The 12,792-nt window shown below is 39.5% G+C and overlaps 1 long non-coding RNA gene across 1 annotated transcript in view; it reads right to left on the reverse strand.

Annotated features, from left to right (window-relative positions):
* Positions 1-327: 327 nt before the first annotated feature.
* LOC309617577 overlaps positions 328-12,792 on the reverse strand; it is a 35,766-nt gene continuing 23,301 nt past the window's right edge. Inside the window, exon 2 of the long non-coding RNA XR_014238059.1 lies at positions 328-12,672. This is a non-coding gene — a long non-coding RNA (uncharacterized lncRNA). The remainder of the gene's footprint in view (positions 12,673-12,792) is intronic.

The raw sequence follows: 12,792 nt of genomic DNA on the forward strand, positions 1-12,792 counted from the left end.
GTGGCGTTCAGAGCCTGGACCAATTCCCAGCCCCACCCCACCTCCCTGTTGAAAAAGGTCCCTGAAGCTTCTGAGGAACACCAGGGTTGCTCTGGACACACTGGGAGAACCTCTGACCTACAGAGTAAAAGTGAGGCTCCAGAACATAGTGTGTGACATCACCAAACTGTCCATTCCTGAAAGACCTTGATGTAGTTTTTTTTTTCTAACCATTTTGCTTATGTATTTGCTTCTGTCTGGGATGTCCTTACCTTCCATTTTCCAGGCTAACACGTATGATTAACTCAGCCTAAACACCACTTCCTCCAGGAAGGCTTCTCTGCCCCAGGCTGGTGAGATCCTCCTCTTCCGTATTCCCATGATACCCAGCCAAGTTCTCTATCACTGTGGGTACCACTTCCTCCTGATGCTCTGGACTGTGAGCTCCTGGGAGACAGAGACTATGTCTTATTAACAGTTGTATTCCCAGTTCTTAGCATAGTGTCTGGGACTGGTAGATACTCACTAAAATTATTTGTTATGAATAAATTTGGGGGTGCCTCTCTGATTATTTCCTTAGGATATTTTGTATAAGCAGGGTTACTGGGTGAAGAGGGATGAATATTTCCAGGCCTCCTGATGCACTTTTGGTAAGATTTATTGCAAAAAAGTGGTAAGACATTCATTTGAAACACAACTCTCTCTCCTGTGTCCGTTAGTATCTCCTATTTGTATTTGGGGGTACAGCTAAAGAAGTCAATTTGGTGCCTGATTTGATTGAGGCAGACAGAGGTACCAGCATTTGGAGTAACCAGTGCAGAGTGGGGCACTAAATATGTTGCTTTCCAATAGCCCATGTTACCAGATGGCAGGAGATTCACAATGCTAAAATATGGTGACTTTAGCCATTTTCTATCCATGTAATATCTCTAAGCCCATGTTCTCATCTGTAAATGAGTTTACTGATATCTCTTAGGGGGTCATGTGATGATTAAATTGAATCAAATGGGCTGACACATAAAATCCTAATACATACATTTGTGTGTTTTTACTAATTTTTAATGAGGAGAGCTGGCTGAGGGGGAGTTGGATAATCTGGACTACACCAGGAGATGGGTCGAGTTCCAAGTTTAGGAAGTATTTCAACTGATCTCTTTGATTAGCTTTGCCTTTCATTGAATCCCATAATGCCCATATGTAAACTATTAGGATATAACTGGTTTACCCTATTTTATCACATGGAAGATAGAAAAATCATAATTATAATCTTAAATTTTAAGGGGAAATTGAATAAATTGAAATGGTTGAAAGACATTTTAAAGTGTTACACATTTCTATGTTCTCATTCAACTCTATGGTTCTAATTACTTATAGATCCATGACTTCAAATCTGTAGCCCAGGCTTCTCTCCCGAGCTTCAGACTTGTATATCCAACTGCCTGGATGTCACGCTGGTAGACTCAGTATGCTCAAAGCCGAATCCGTCACCTCCTCTCTCCCCATATTTCTCCAAACTTGTTCTTCCTCGTATCTTCCTATCTCATTACCCTCTACATAGTTACCCCAAGCCGAAAACTGGGGAGCCATCTTCAACTTTTTCTCATTCTCAGTCTCTACATCTAATTAGACACCAAATCCTCTTGTCCTGATGCCTAAATATTTCTCATGCTCATCCTTTCTTCTCCATCACCACTGTCACTGTCCTGGATCAGCCCCTCATTATATTTCTTGCCTGGATTATTGCGGTAACCTTCCAACTGGTCTCCCTGATTCTGGTCTTGCTCTCTCCACTCCATCACTCACATCCTTTTCATGAGCATATAATCAATCTGGATGAAAAGGAGCTGTAAACGGCAATAGATATCAATGTCTTCAAATCATGTTCTTTAAAAAATATGATGTCATAGGTTAAGACATAATCAGTTAAACATAGTTCTTCTGGAGACAGGTTGACTGCTCAGCACAAGAGTCAAATGAAATATAACAATGAACGATATATCAGTTCACTTGAAATAATACTCATGGAGAACCGACATATATTGGATTGTGCAGAGATGATGTGGAGGTTGGTAACGCTGGAAGGGCATGGTGGATTAAGATGAACTTCTTCAGTGTTGCAAGGGCCACATGGTTTTTGTGAATGTGGCAGGGAAAGGATCATTTACTAAAGCCTGTTATAGCTTGATAATTCCAGGAGCCAAAGTCACAACCAACAGGAACAAATTTTCTACCCCCCAAATGATAAATACATTGTTAAAGGGACTAATAGGGGGCTTCCTCAGCTTTATGACCACAACAAACCTCCAAATACTAAGGGCTTTAAACCGTGAGCCTATAACACACCTGCTGCCTGCAAGTTAAAGAGAGAAAACTGTCTTAAGTTTAGCATGTTCAGAGAAAATGGCAATGACTACAAAATGTAATGAAGTCTGGAAATTAGAATAAAGCAAATAAGACTAGCAAACTAGCAGAAATGAGACATAGTATTTTAATGAGTGTTTCCCAAACTATCCATGGTAAAGAACAGTTTTTAAAAATATCCAAATCATCATAGACTAATACTTTTATAAAACACAATAAAATGAATACCAGAAAAATGAAATATAAAAGAAATACAAAATACCATGCCTGTTTTTTATGACTATATTACTCAGACATAAAACTACTCTGTCAAGCTGCTATAAAATTTTCTAAATGTTTATGCTTAATTTTTGTATTATTTATCTCATCATGAACCAGTAACAAACAGTTCTCTGGTACTGTTCTATGGACCATACTTTGAGTAGCACTGTTTTAAAGGATTTATTCAAGATAAATGACAGAGACTTTTCTCACAAAGATATACTCTTGGGAAGACATTAATCTGTTAATTAATGTTCATATATCTTTCTTTCAGATCTAAAACATTTTGGCTGTTTGGGTCTTGGAAAAACTTCCATCTCTGGTCAGGTCAAGTTGACATGATCTTTATGAGAAAATACCTATCAATCCAGTGAGCTTCAAGTCAACCTCTAGAAGAACAATGCCTGTGTGGATTAAAAACTCTCACCAGAAATATATAAGCTGTGACTGTAATGTTGACTGTATTGTTTAGTGATAGATTTTTCAGTCAATCAACCATTAAGAATGTCCCTCCATCCCACCCAAATCTCAATCAATTATCACGATGTCTGATTTGATAGTCACAGTGATAGAACCACTAGTTACAGGGCAGGTTTCTTTAGCCTGTACTGAACAATAAATATTCATCAAGCATGAGTTATAAGCAGGCTTCTTGTTGTCCTTATTCTAAATACAAGGGCAGCTGTCTCTCTCTGAAAAGACATGCATAGTCTGTGCTTAAACAGTAGATGGAAGGTCTCAGCTTCTCAGATCTACTATTGTTTTATTATTGTTAAAAGGGCTAAGAAATATTGATGAAGGAGGGATAGTGAAAAGAAAGGATGGGAAGAGATTTTTATTTCTTACCTTTAAAATATTGTTCACAGATAAGCTATTCTCATACTGTGGCTTGAAACCCCATTAGAAGACACATTTAATGTGACTCTCATGGGCTGTTTCTCATTACGGCCAATGGTGAAATGATGGTTACTGGTAACTTTAGAAATAAGAAAATGGATATAATGCATAAAGAGGATATGTATTAATTTATATATCAACCTGTACTTTGAGGGGACTGACATACAGAGTTTGGAGGAAAGACGACTTCAGGGAGGTAGCTTTCAAGCAGGTGAAAAACTGAAGTCCCATGGAAGTGGGAGTTCAGAATGGCAAGCACACATTCAACATGTTCTATGTATTGGGGATGCAAAGTTAATAAAATGCTGTCTTCGTTTTCACGGTCTGGTGTCAGAGGCTGACATGTATACAAATAATTACAAAATGGTAGGAGCCATGCAGAAATAGGAATCTATACAAGGTACCGATGTTGTACGGATGACAGAGTGATTAACTCTATCATGTAGAATCATGGTAAGAAAATATAAAAGGGTACAAAGCTATTTATATTGGTAAAGTGACTCCCAAAATGTTAAGGTAAATCATTACTAGAAGTTGCTAAAGGGAAACCTGAGGTCTAATTCACCTTCAATTAAGTGTGCATATAAATCTCCCACTTGTAAGGACATAGGTTAAAATACCTTCATTAGGATAATTACCCTCCACCCAAAACTATACGTACACATATCAACATCCCTATCCCTGAACCTGATACACCTAACAAAATTCTTATTCAAGTAGAACCATTTTGAGGGAGCACTGCAGGGATCCACAAAAATGCAAATAATAATGGATGAAAAGAATGAGCTCTACTTAGCTTAAACCTTCAGGGGTTTATTCCCAAGTATCTTTTTAATACTATTATAAATAAAATTTTTTCCATAGTTTCATTTTTTGGATTTTTCATTGCTAGTGTATAGCAATACAATTTATTTTTTGTATGTTGATCTTGTATCTTGTATCCTGCAATAGTTGTAATAGTTACTTTTTTTGTGGATTGCCTAGGATTTTCTATATACAAGATCATATCATCTGAAAATAGAGATAGATTTACTTTTTCCTTTCCAACCTAGATGGCTTTTCTTTTTCTTGTCTAATTGCCCTGACTAGAACCTCTAGTACAATGTTGATTAGAAATGGTGAGAGCAGACATCCCTGTCTTGTTCCTGATCTTAGGGGGAAAGCATTTAGTCTTTCACCACTAACTATGATACTAGCTTTGGGGTTTTGTAAATGCCCTTTTTCAGATTGAAGAATTTTCCTTTTGATTCTAGCTTATTGAGTGTTTTTATCATGAAATGGTGTTGGATTTTGTCAAATGCTTTTTCAGATATTTCTCTGTTTTTGAATTTAAAAATTGCATTGCTTAAGTTCGGCTTTCAGGAAGGTAGATCATCTACCTAACTGGCTCTGGATTTCGGTGTAGAGGATAAGAAACAGAATGTTACTAGTGTACCTTAGTTTCAATTTTCTACATTTGACTAGGTAATACAAGAATGACAGTGCTCAGGAAAGAACTTGCTAATTTGTAAATGAGATTGAAAAATGTAACTACTTTTCATTTCCAACCAGCAAAAGATAAAATTGAGAAATGCTTTGAGAAACAAGGTTGATTTTTTAAAAAAGACTCACATCTAAGACCTAACCAAGATCATGGCTATCTTTCTTTCTGCTGAAATCTCTGAATTGATTTGGTGGTGCCCATTCAATGTTTTCAGTTGGACATGGAGAAAAAGAAGTGATGATTGAACCATAATAACATGGCTAATCTTCTGCTGGGAAGTTGTACACATTACTTCTACCCACATTTCATTGGCAAAAGAAAGTCTTACAGTCAAGCCTAATATCAAAGACAGTCACCCATACAGATAGGTGCTGAAAATCAAATGAAAACGAGTGGTATGTATAATCATTTTGTAGAGAAGGGCAGTCAATAATTGAGAATAATAAAATCTGCCTCAGTCTGTTCTTTCAGTGACAAATATTTGCTCCCCTATTTTATATGCAAAATACTTTCACCTCTTCTTTTAAAAAGATACCCCAAAGTCTTATTCAATCACATTTCAAACTCAAAGCACTGGATGTCACATGGCTCCTCTTGATCCATTCACTTATGAACTAATAAGCCAATACTTGCACCTGACATGCCCAACATATAGTGGTGGTAGAGGGATGGGGTAACTATAATAAATACTCCCATTTAGAAAGGGAAAGTGGAAATCATGCAATAGTCACTGATTCATAGCAATTCTGAAATCCTTGTGGGGTGACATGGTAAGGGTTGCCTTAGGGGTAGGGACTGTGTTTTGATTGGGCTCTTGTTCTGTTCCCTGGGGGAGCTTCCCAGTTCATTGTTCTCCATGGCTCTGAGGGGTCCCTTTTCCCCCTTTCTCCTCCTTGGCCACATCTGAAAAGGACATTGAAAAATGTGCTTCTTAGTGTGGCTTAGCCTGCTTTCTATAGAAGACTGGGGGCTTCAATGTCATTTTTTGTCTCAAATGGTCATATTAAAAAATATCTAGGACTTCCCTGGTGGCGCAGTGGTTAAGAATCTGCCTGCCAGTGTAGGGGACACGGGTTTGAGCCCTGGTCCGGGAAGATCCCACATGCTGCAGAGCAACTAAGCCCGTGCACCACAACTACTGAGCCTGCACTCTAGAGCCCACAAGCCACTACTGCTGAGCCTGCGTGCCACAACTACTGAAGCCCGCACGCCTAGAGCCCGTGCTCCACAACAAGAGAAGCCACCACAATGAGAGGCCTGCGCACCGCGACAAGTAGCCCCCGCTCACCACAACTAGAGAAAGCCTGTGGCGCAGCAATGAAGACCCAACGCAGCCAAAAATAAATAAATAAATAAATAAATACATAAATACATAAATTTATGAAAAAACAATATGGTGGTGGCTTTCTGGGAAGTGTTGCAGTCTTAAATGAAATCTTCCAATCCTAAAGCAGAAACTAACACACCATTATAAAGCATTTATACTCCAATAAAGATGTGGGGAAAAAAATCTTCCAATCCATGACCATTTATTCAGGTCTTTGATTACTTTCAAAATGTTTTGTTGACATTATATCTCTTTCAAAAATGTAGTTGGCTTTGTACCTATTTGATCCTTGTCAACTCTATATGTCAATAACCAACTGCTCAATTTTTTGGAGACACGCATCCCTCTAGATTTGACTAGAGGTATCTTGAGCTCTGAGTTCTGTGGGAAAAGCAGCCATCAGTCAATCCATGGGCAACATCAGGGACCATGAGGTGACTGCTCTGTTTTGAACATATCGTCAGAAACATGGGCCTTATTGTGTAAGCAGACTGTCTCCAAAACATTGGACAACTGAGCCTATTTTCCAAAATGAGAACCATTCCCTCTACTCCGGTGGTTTTCAACCAACGGACATTTGGCAATGTCTGAAGACATTTTAGCTGTCAGAACTGGAAGGGGTGTTACTGGCCTCTAGTGGGTATAGGCCAGGGATGGTGCTAAACATAAAACACACAAGACAGCTCCCTTCTTGCCTCTACTCCCTACCCCCAACAAAGGGTTATCCAGCCCAAAATGTTCCCTATTCCTAAGAAGACATTGACACAGAAGTTCCTTTAATACTCCTGATAGGTGTCCATAGCAAACATACACAGCATGTTTCTGTGTTTACCCCACCAGCCAGATGTATGTTCTTCAATTTTTTCTCCCCGAGAAGCAAAAAGTAGGATCAGAGAGACTATGAAAGCCCACTTGTTTTGATACTTGAAGGAATCAGTTTCTTTTTTTTAAAATCCTTTCATTGTCTGTTGACCATCACATTACCATCCTCCATCTTATTTGTTAACATTTTTAACACAATACCTGATCTTTTGATCCTCCCTTTAGCTACCAAAGATTCTCTATCACGTTAAAACACATTCTCAATTGATATAAATTTTATCTCTCCTTTTAAATTCTTAGTGCAGCCTTTCTTTAGGTCCTTTTAAAGGAAAAGCAGAGATACTTGGGAGGACCTGCTCTGGTTTATAATAATGTCTGATTTATCATTATATTATCTAGTGCCTCCAAGAATGTCCTTGTTGTCACTGTGTTTGTAAAGAAAATCCATCAGGTTTCACACTAAAATAGGGGATATACTCGAGGATGCAAGGGTTTCATGCTCAGGACCTCAGGGTCCTCATGCACCAGGGAGATATTTTAATAAAAATGTGCAGAAAGTTTCAGACAGAGATTAGTCTAGCAAGAGACCGAATATAACAAAAAGGAAATTATAGCTGCAAAAGTACCTATCAGGTCATATCAGGTAGACCTTTTCTGAGAGAGCAAGGCAGGACTGTATCCTCTAAGGATCTAAATTCTAGCAGAGAAGGAAATGCTGGTTTAGTCCTAGTTTCAGCTGTGTCGCTAATTTACAGAGCCTAGGCAGGATCTCAGTGACTACACTTAGAATCCATGCTCATATATGACTGAATTATTCTAATATTTCAGATGAAAATAGAGAGAAATTAAGCAGTGTGACTCTTGCAAGCAGCATTTGCTTTCTTGGCTAGTTCCAAATGTCTCTACTATTTTCCTCAAAGGACAATTCTGCCTTCTAATAGAATTCCTGAGTAGGCAGATCGTTTTGTTAGATAGATGTTCTATTAATATTTTGCTTTTCTTCATTTTATACCATTTTCCATTTTATTCCTATGTATCATGGTTGAAAATGTATATGATTCTTATCTCTTCCTCAGGTTTTTCTTTTTTTCATTGTGACATCTGTGCATTAATCACTGTTTAGCCAAGCTGCAGGAAACTGATTCTTTTAATGGGAAGAGAGCATGCTGCCATGGAAAGCATGCCAGCCGGCTAGTTAGACACCTGGATGCTAGCCTGGCATCTGCCACGCTCTGGCTGAGTGTCCTAGGACCAGTCATTTCTCTATTGTTTTAGTAGAATTAGGGTTGTACCAAAAGATCTTCAAGGGGTCATTTCCATCTCAAATATTCTCCATATGTCTAATCTTCTTTTATATACATGAGAACAGTAGTACGGTAGTAAAATATTTTCTTTTCTCTGCTTATTTTGCAGCTGTTAAGTATTGTGTGGGCGTGTGTGTGTGTGTGTGTGTGTGTGTACGCGTGTGTATAATAGTGGTGAAGGTGGGAGTGGAGAACGCGGGGACAATGGACTAGTTAACTTTGGTAGAGAATAACAAGGTATAAAAATCTAAATACAACTTGTGTTGAAGAAGATATGCAGGTATTTAAATACCTCTGTCAGAGGAAATATGTAAGCATTCATCATGGTTACAAAATAGCATTCTCAGAAATGTCATTCCCTCCCTCCCCCAGGACAGATGAAGCACCTGCAGATTCTGACGGCCACTGCAACAGCCATGAAAACCTTCGTGCTTTTATAAAGCAGGACCAGGCTTTGAAGCTTCAGCTTTAAATCGCCCCAGCATCTCCCAGCTGTAATGAGGACAGCATTTCCCTAGTCAAAACATCCTGGTTCTATTTATAGGTGTTCACTTACCTGACTAACCAACAGAAGTAGCAGGCTATTCTCATATCATTTTCCTTCAACTACCCTACCATTTAATACAATGCCAACAATTAAAAAATATCCAGAGCCACAAAACGTACAATGGGTTTAGTTAATTACCTTAGCGAAGACAATGACCAACGTATATTTGAATAGTTGAAGTCTTGCAAGAATATTTGATTGGCCTTTGTTTACCCGGGGTTTCCGATATCTCCCTCGACATTTCATGGGGGAAAAAAGGTTTCAGTCCTTTAAGTGATTCCAGAAATATCCTGTCTCCCTAGTTGAAGGGAGGCTGTATTCATCTGTTAGGTACACTCCCTCAGCTGATGTTGCTTTAAATAAGGATGGCAGACAATACAGCACCCACGGAGACAGCCACAATTCACTTCTATTCTTTTTCCAATGTAAGTTTGTATTAGGTTATTTAATGGACCACATTATATTGGTCCAGAGAATCCATACCCCCAAATGGTTGGTGCTTAATTCCATCCCTCCAGTCTGTTTTAACTAAGGCGTTTTTCTCCGTGCATATAACCTTCATTATCATAGAAGTTATTTTTAATTTATAATTAACATAGTCTCCTTCTCATTATGGATGCCTTGATTGACTTAGACCCTCCAGACACATCTTGTCTGGCACAGTGCTGGCTGTGTCCTGCAGTTCTCCGAATGAGCAGTAGGTGTCTATCTTAGCCTTTCCTTCACCCTTCCTCCTCCTCTTGTCCCTGACACTGTGATATAGTGCATAATTCCAAAATGGCAGCTTTTTGAAAATTCACCTTGATTATCAGACATTAAAAGTGACTCATCCTGCAGTGACTGTCTGGCAGAAGGGATGGGATCAGACAGCAAGACAATGAGGGGACTGGGCGCATTAGCGCACTAGATTACAGAGCCCATCAAAAATACCTTTGTTCTGTCAAAGATCCAATCATTTACTAGTTGTGTTCTGCAGAGGAGAAAGAATGAGAGGGAAAAATCCACCAAACAAACAAACAAAAAAATCCACCTAAGAATTTAAAACCTCCTCAGATCTCTTTATTCTAAAGGGAGGGAAGCATCTGATCAACTTCCTCAAGAGGAGGAAAGATGAGGATTGTACTTCCGAAATGGGAATCCATAGAACCTTTTCTTTCAGTAGCTATCAAATTTTCTACACTAGATTCTGTTTCTGGGGGCTTGGTAAGAGGGAAATTGACAAGATAACAGGGTTTGGTTTTGCCTGTGGCTGCACTCAGCCTAATTTACTGCTGAATATTTAAAAGACAAAATATTTCATAATTAGAACATTCATTTTCATTAAAAGGAAAGCTTTTGATTTCTATCACGTCACATTATAGTGCTAACCAAGAAATGTGTGACGGGTAAGGGGGGAAAACGTGTAAAAGGGCTATTATTGATAAATACTTTATAAGCATCTAAACTGGCTCATATAAAAGGCAATAGGAATCTTTGAAAATACAGAGCACATGTATTCTTGCATCAAGCATGTGTGTGCGTTCGTGTGCAAGGGAGAGGAGGGAACTGGAGAAGGGGGAGGTGAGAGATGAGGGCATTCATACTGAGCCCTGCGTGGGTGTATAACCGGCGGAGATGTGTGCTGAGTCGTCAGCCTGACTGCAAGCCTGGCTAGCTTGTCTGATTCTCCAAGGAGACAAAATGTTCAAATGGGAGGCTGGTGCCTGGCTTTCTTCTTCTTCTTTTTTCTTTTTATCATTTGCCTATGAACTCAGAGGAGCAGTTTATCAGTCATGGAAAATGCCCCTAAGGGGCCCAGATCAAAGGCAGGCTTTGAATTGTGTACTTAGGTGGATCTCCCTGCCAAATACATTAATGCGATTAAAACACAAATTCCATAAACAATTATTTTCCATCTGTTTAGCAATACTAATAGTGATGCTATATGCCATCAATGGCATCCTTCCTTTACAGAGATGTACCAGGTGAATTCAAATGCTCTTTTGAACATGGATGCTTCAGCACTTTGGGATGATTTAGAAGGTCTTGTTCATCAGCAGGACAGGACAGTGGCTGCTGTCACCGTGCAGGGATCTCTTGATAAGAATCTGTATTTTAACTGACTGTCATTTAAAAAATAAATTCATTAAAACAACTCATTGCATTCCACCACTTGTGCACTATACTTGGAGGTTTGTCATTATCTCCCCTGCCTGTATACTTATTTCTACTGTCAGGTACAGAAAACACATCCTTCTTTTTGCCCCTCTTAATTACCCTTAGGTGACTTCATTCCTTTACCTATGGAGGAAGGTAAATTCAGCAGGACTGCCTGGTCAGAGGGGTTTAGGAACAGTTACACATTCAGAGACCCGTTTCTATTTGTTTGGATTCACAACACATACTTTGAATATGGAGAAAGAGAAACCCATAAGCTTTAAAAATCTCAACCTAAATCTGACCAAGAGATTAAAGGGGAGGGCAAAAGGGGAGGACCCAAACCAATTTCCACACACCAGCACTCGTAACAGGGATGGATTCATGAAAGGGAGACATGTGAGAGAGTTTTCATCAGTGGAATTTTAATGAGCCCTAAAGGTTAGCCTTCGACTTCGTTAACAAGCAGCTCTAGAGATAATTTCCAATTTTCAGTGTTTATAGAATAGTGGTTCCTTGGTCATAATCAAATTCTGAGACTGTTGAGAGCCTATTCTGCATATCCAGCTGATGCTGAAATACAAACCATCACAAATTATTAAATGTGCGCTCAGAATCCAATGTGGAAGAAGCAAAAAGAGGAAGAAATTTTGCAAATTAAAATGATCACATTAACCTCCTCTGATAAAATCAGTTCAGGCAAACAAAAAATACTTATTTTAAAAAATCTGCCCAGATATTTTTGCTGTTAAAAGGGCAATGATTATTCTAATATTTAAATGGACAAAGACAAGGAAAAAGAGAGAGAATAAACAAAAGAGGAAAGCTTCATTCCCAGGAGTGAGAGCCAAGAGTCTCTTCTACATGTAAGTAGGCTTCATAAGTGTAGGAAAGAGAAGCAAAATTTACCAAGACTGACACTAGAGGATAGGTCAGTTTGCTGGAAGTATGCCCCCTTCATCTTTCTCCCTGCTCTCCTCTGTCTTTACTGAGCAGAATGGCCATAATTGTGGCAGAAGGGGAACAAGTATGGCTAGGATTCTAGCCACATAAAACAAAAGCAAAGGGTAGTTAGAACAAAGGACCAAATCCAAAGATCTGTCTTTTCTGCAAACTGACTGTAGCATTGGGTGCAAAGTGGACTACTTGCCCTGCAAGGATGATCAGTCTCCTAACGGCACTGGGACCAACAGCAGGGGCTTGAGCTGTAAATGCTGGGAGGAATATTCTAACATTAGTTGTATATCTTCCAAGGCAACAAATTCCCTTTTGCTCCCCAGGCTTGCCACTTCCCATCTTGATTTGCAGAGGAATGGAAAGGGTTAAAAAACAAAAACAAAAACAAATGAGTGGCTGAGTTTCTGTGACTCCTTGGGAAGGGGAAGTTAAAGAGTGAGGGGCCCCTCTGGCCCCTCTGGGTAACACTCTGGTTAGTTTTTGGTACATCAAGGGGCACAAAGGGCACATGATTAGGGGCTGGCAGACCTGGGTTCCAATTCTGGTTTTGCATCTTACTTTTTACTCCCCATGTAACCTTGATGGGGGCAGTCAAAACCTCTGAGTTGGGGCTTCCCTGGTGGCGCAGTGGTTGAGAATCTGCCTACCAATGCAGGGGACACGGGTTCGAGCCCTGGTCTGGGAAGATCCCACATGCCGCGGAGCAACTGGGCCCGTG

This window comes from Balaenoptera borealis, assembly GCF_965194805.1.
Source record: "Balaenoptera borealis genome assembly, chromosome: 19".
NCBI classification, from domain to species: domain Eukaryota; kingdom Metazoa; phylum Chordata; class Mammalia; order Artiodactyla; family Balaenopteridae; genus Balaenoptera; species Balaenoptera borealis.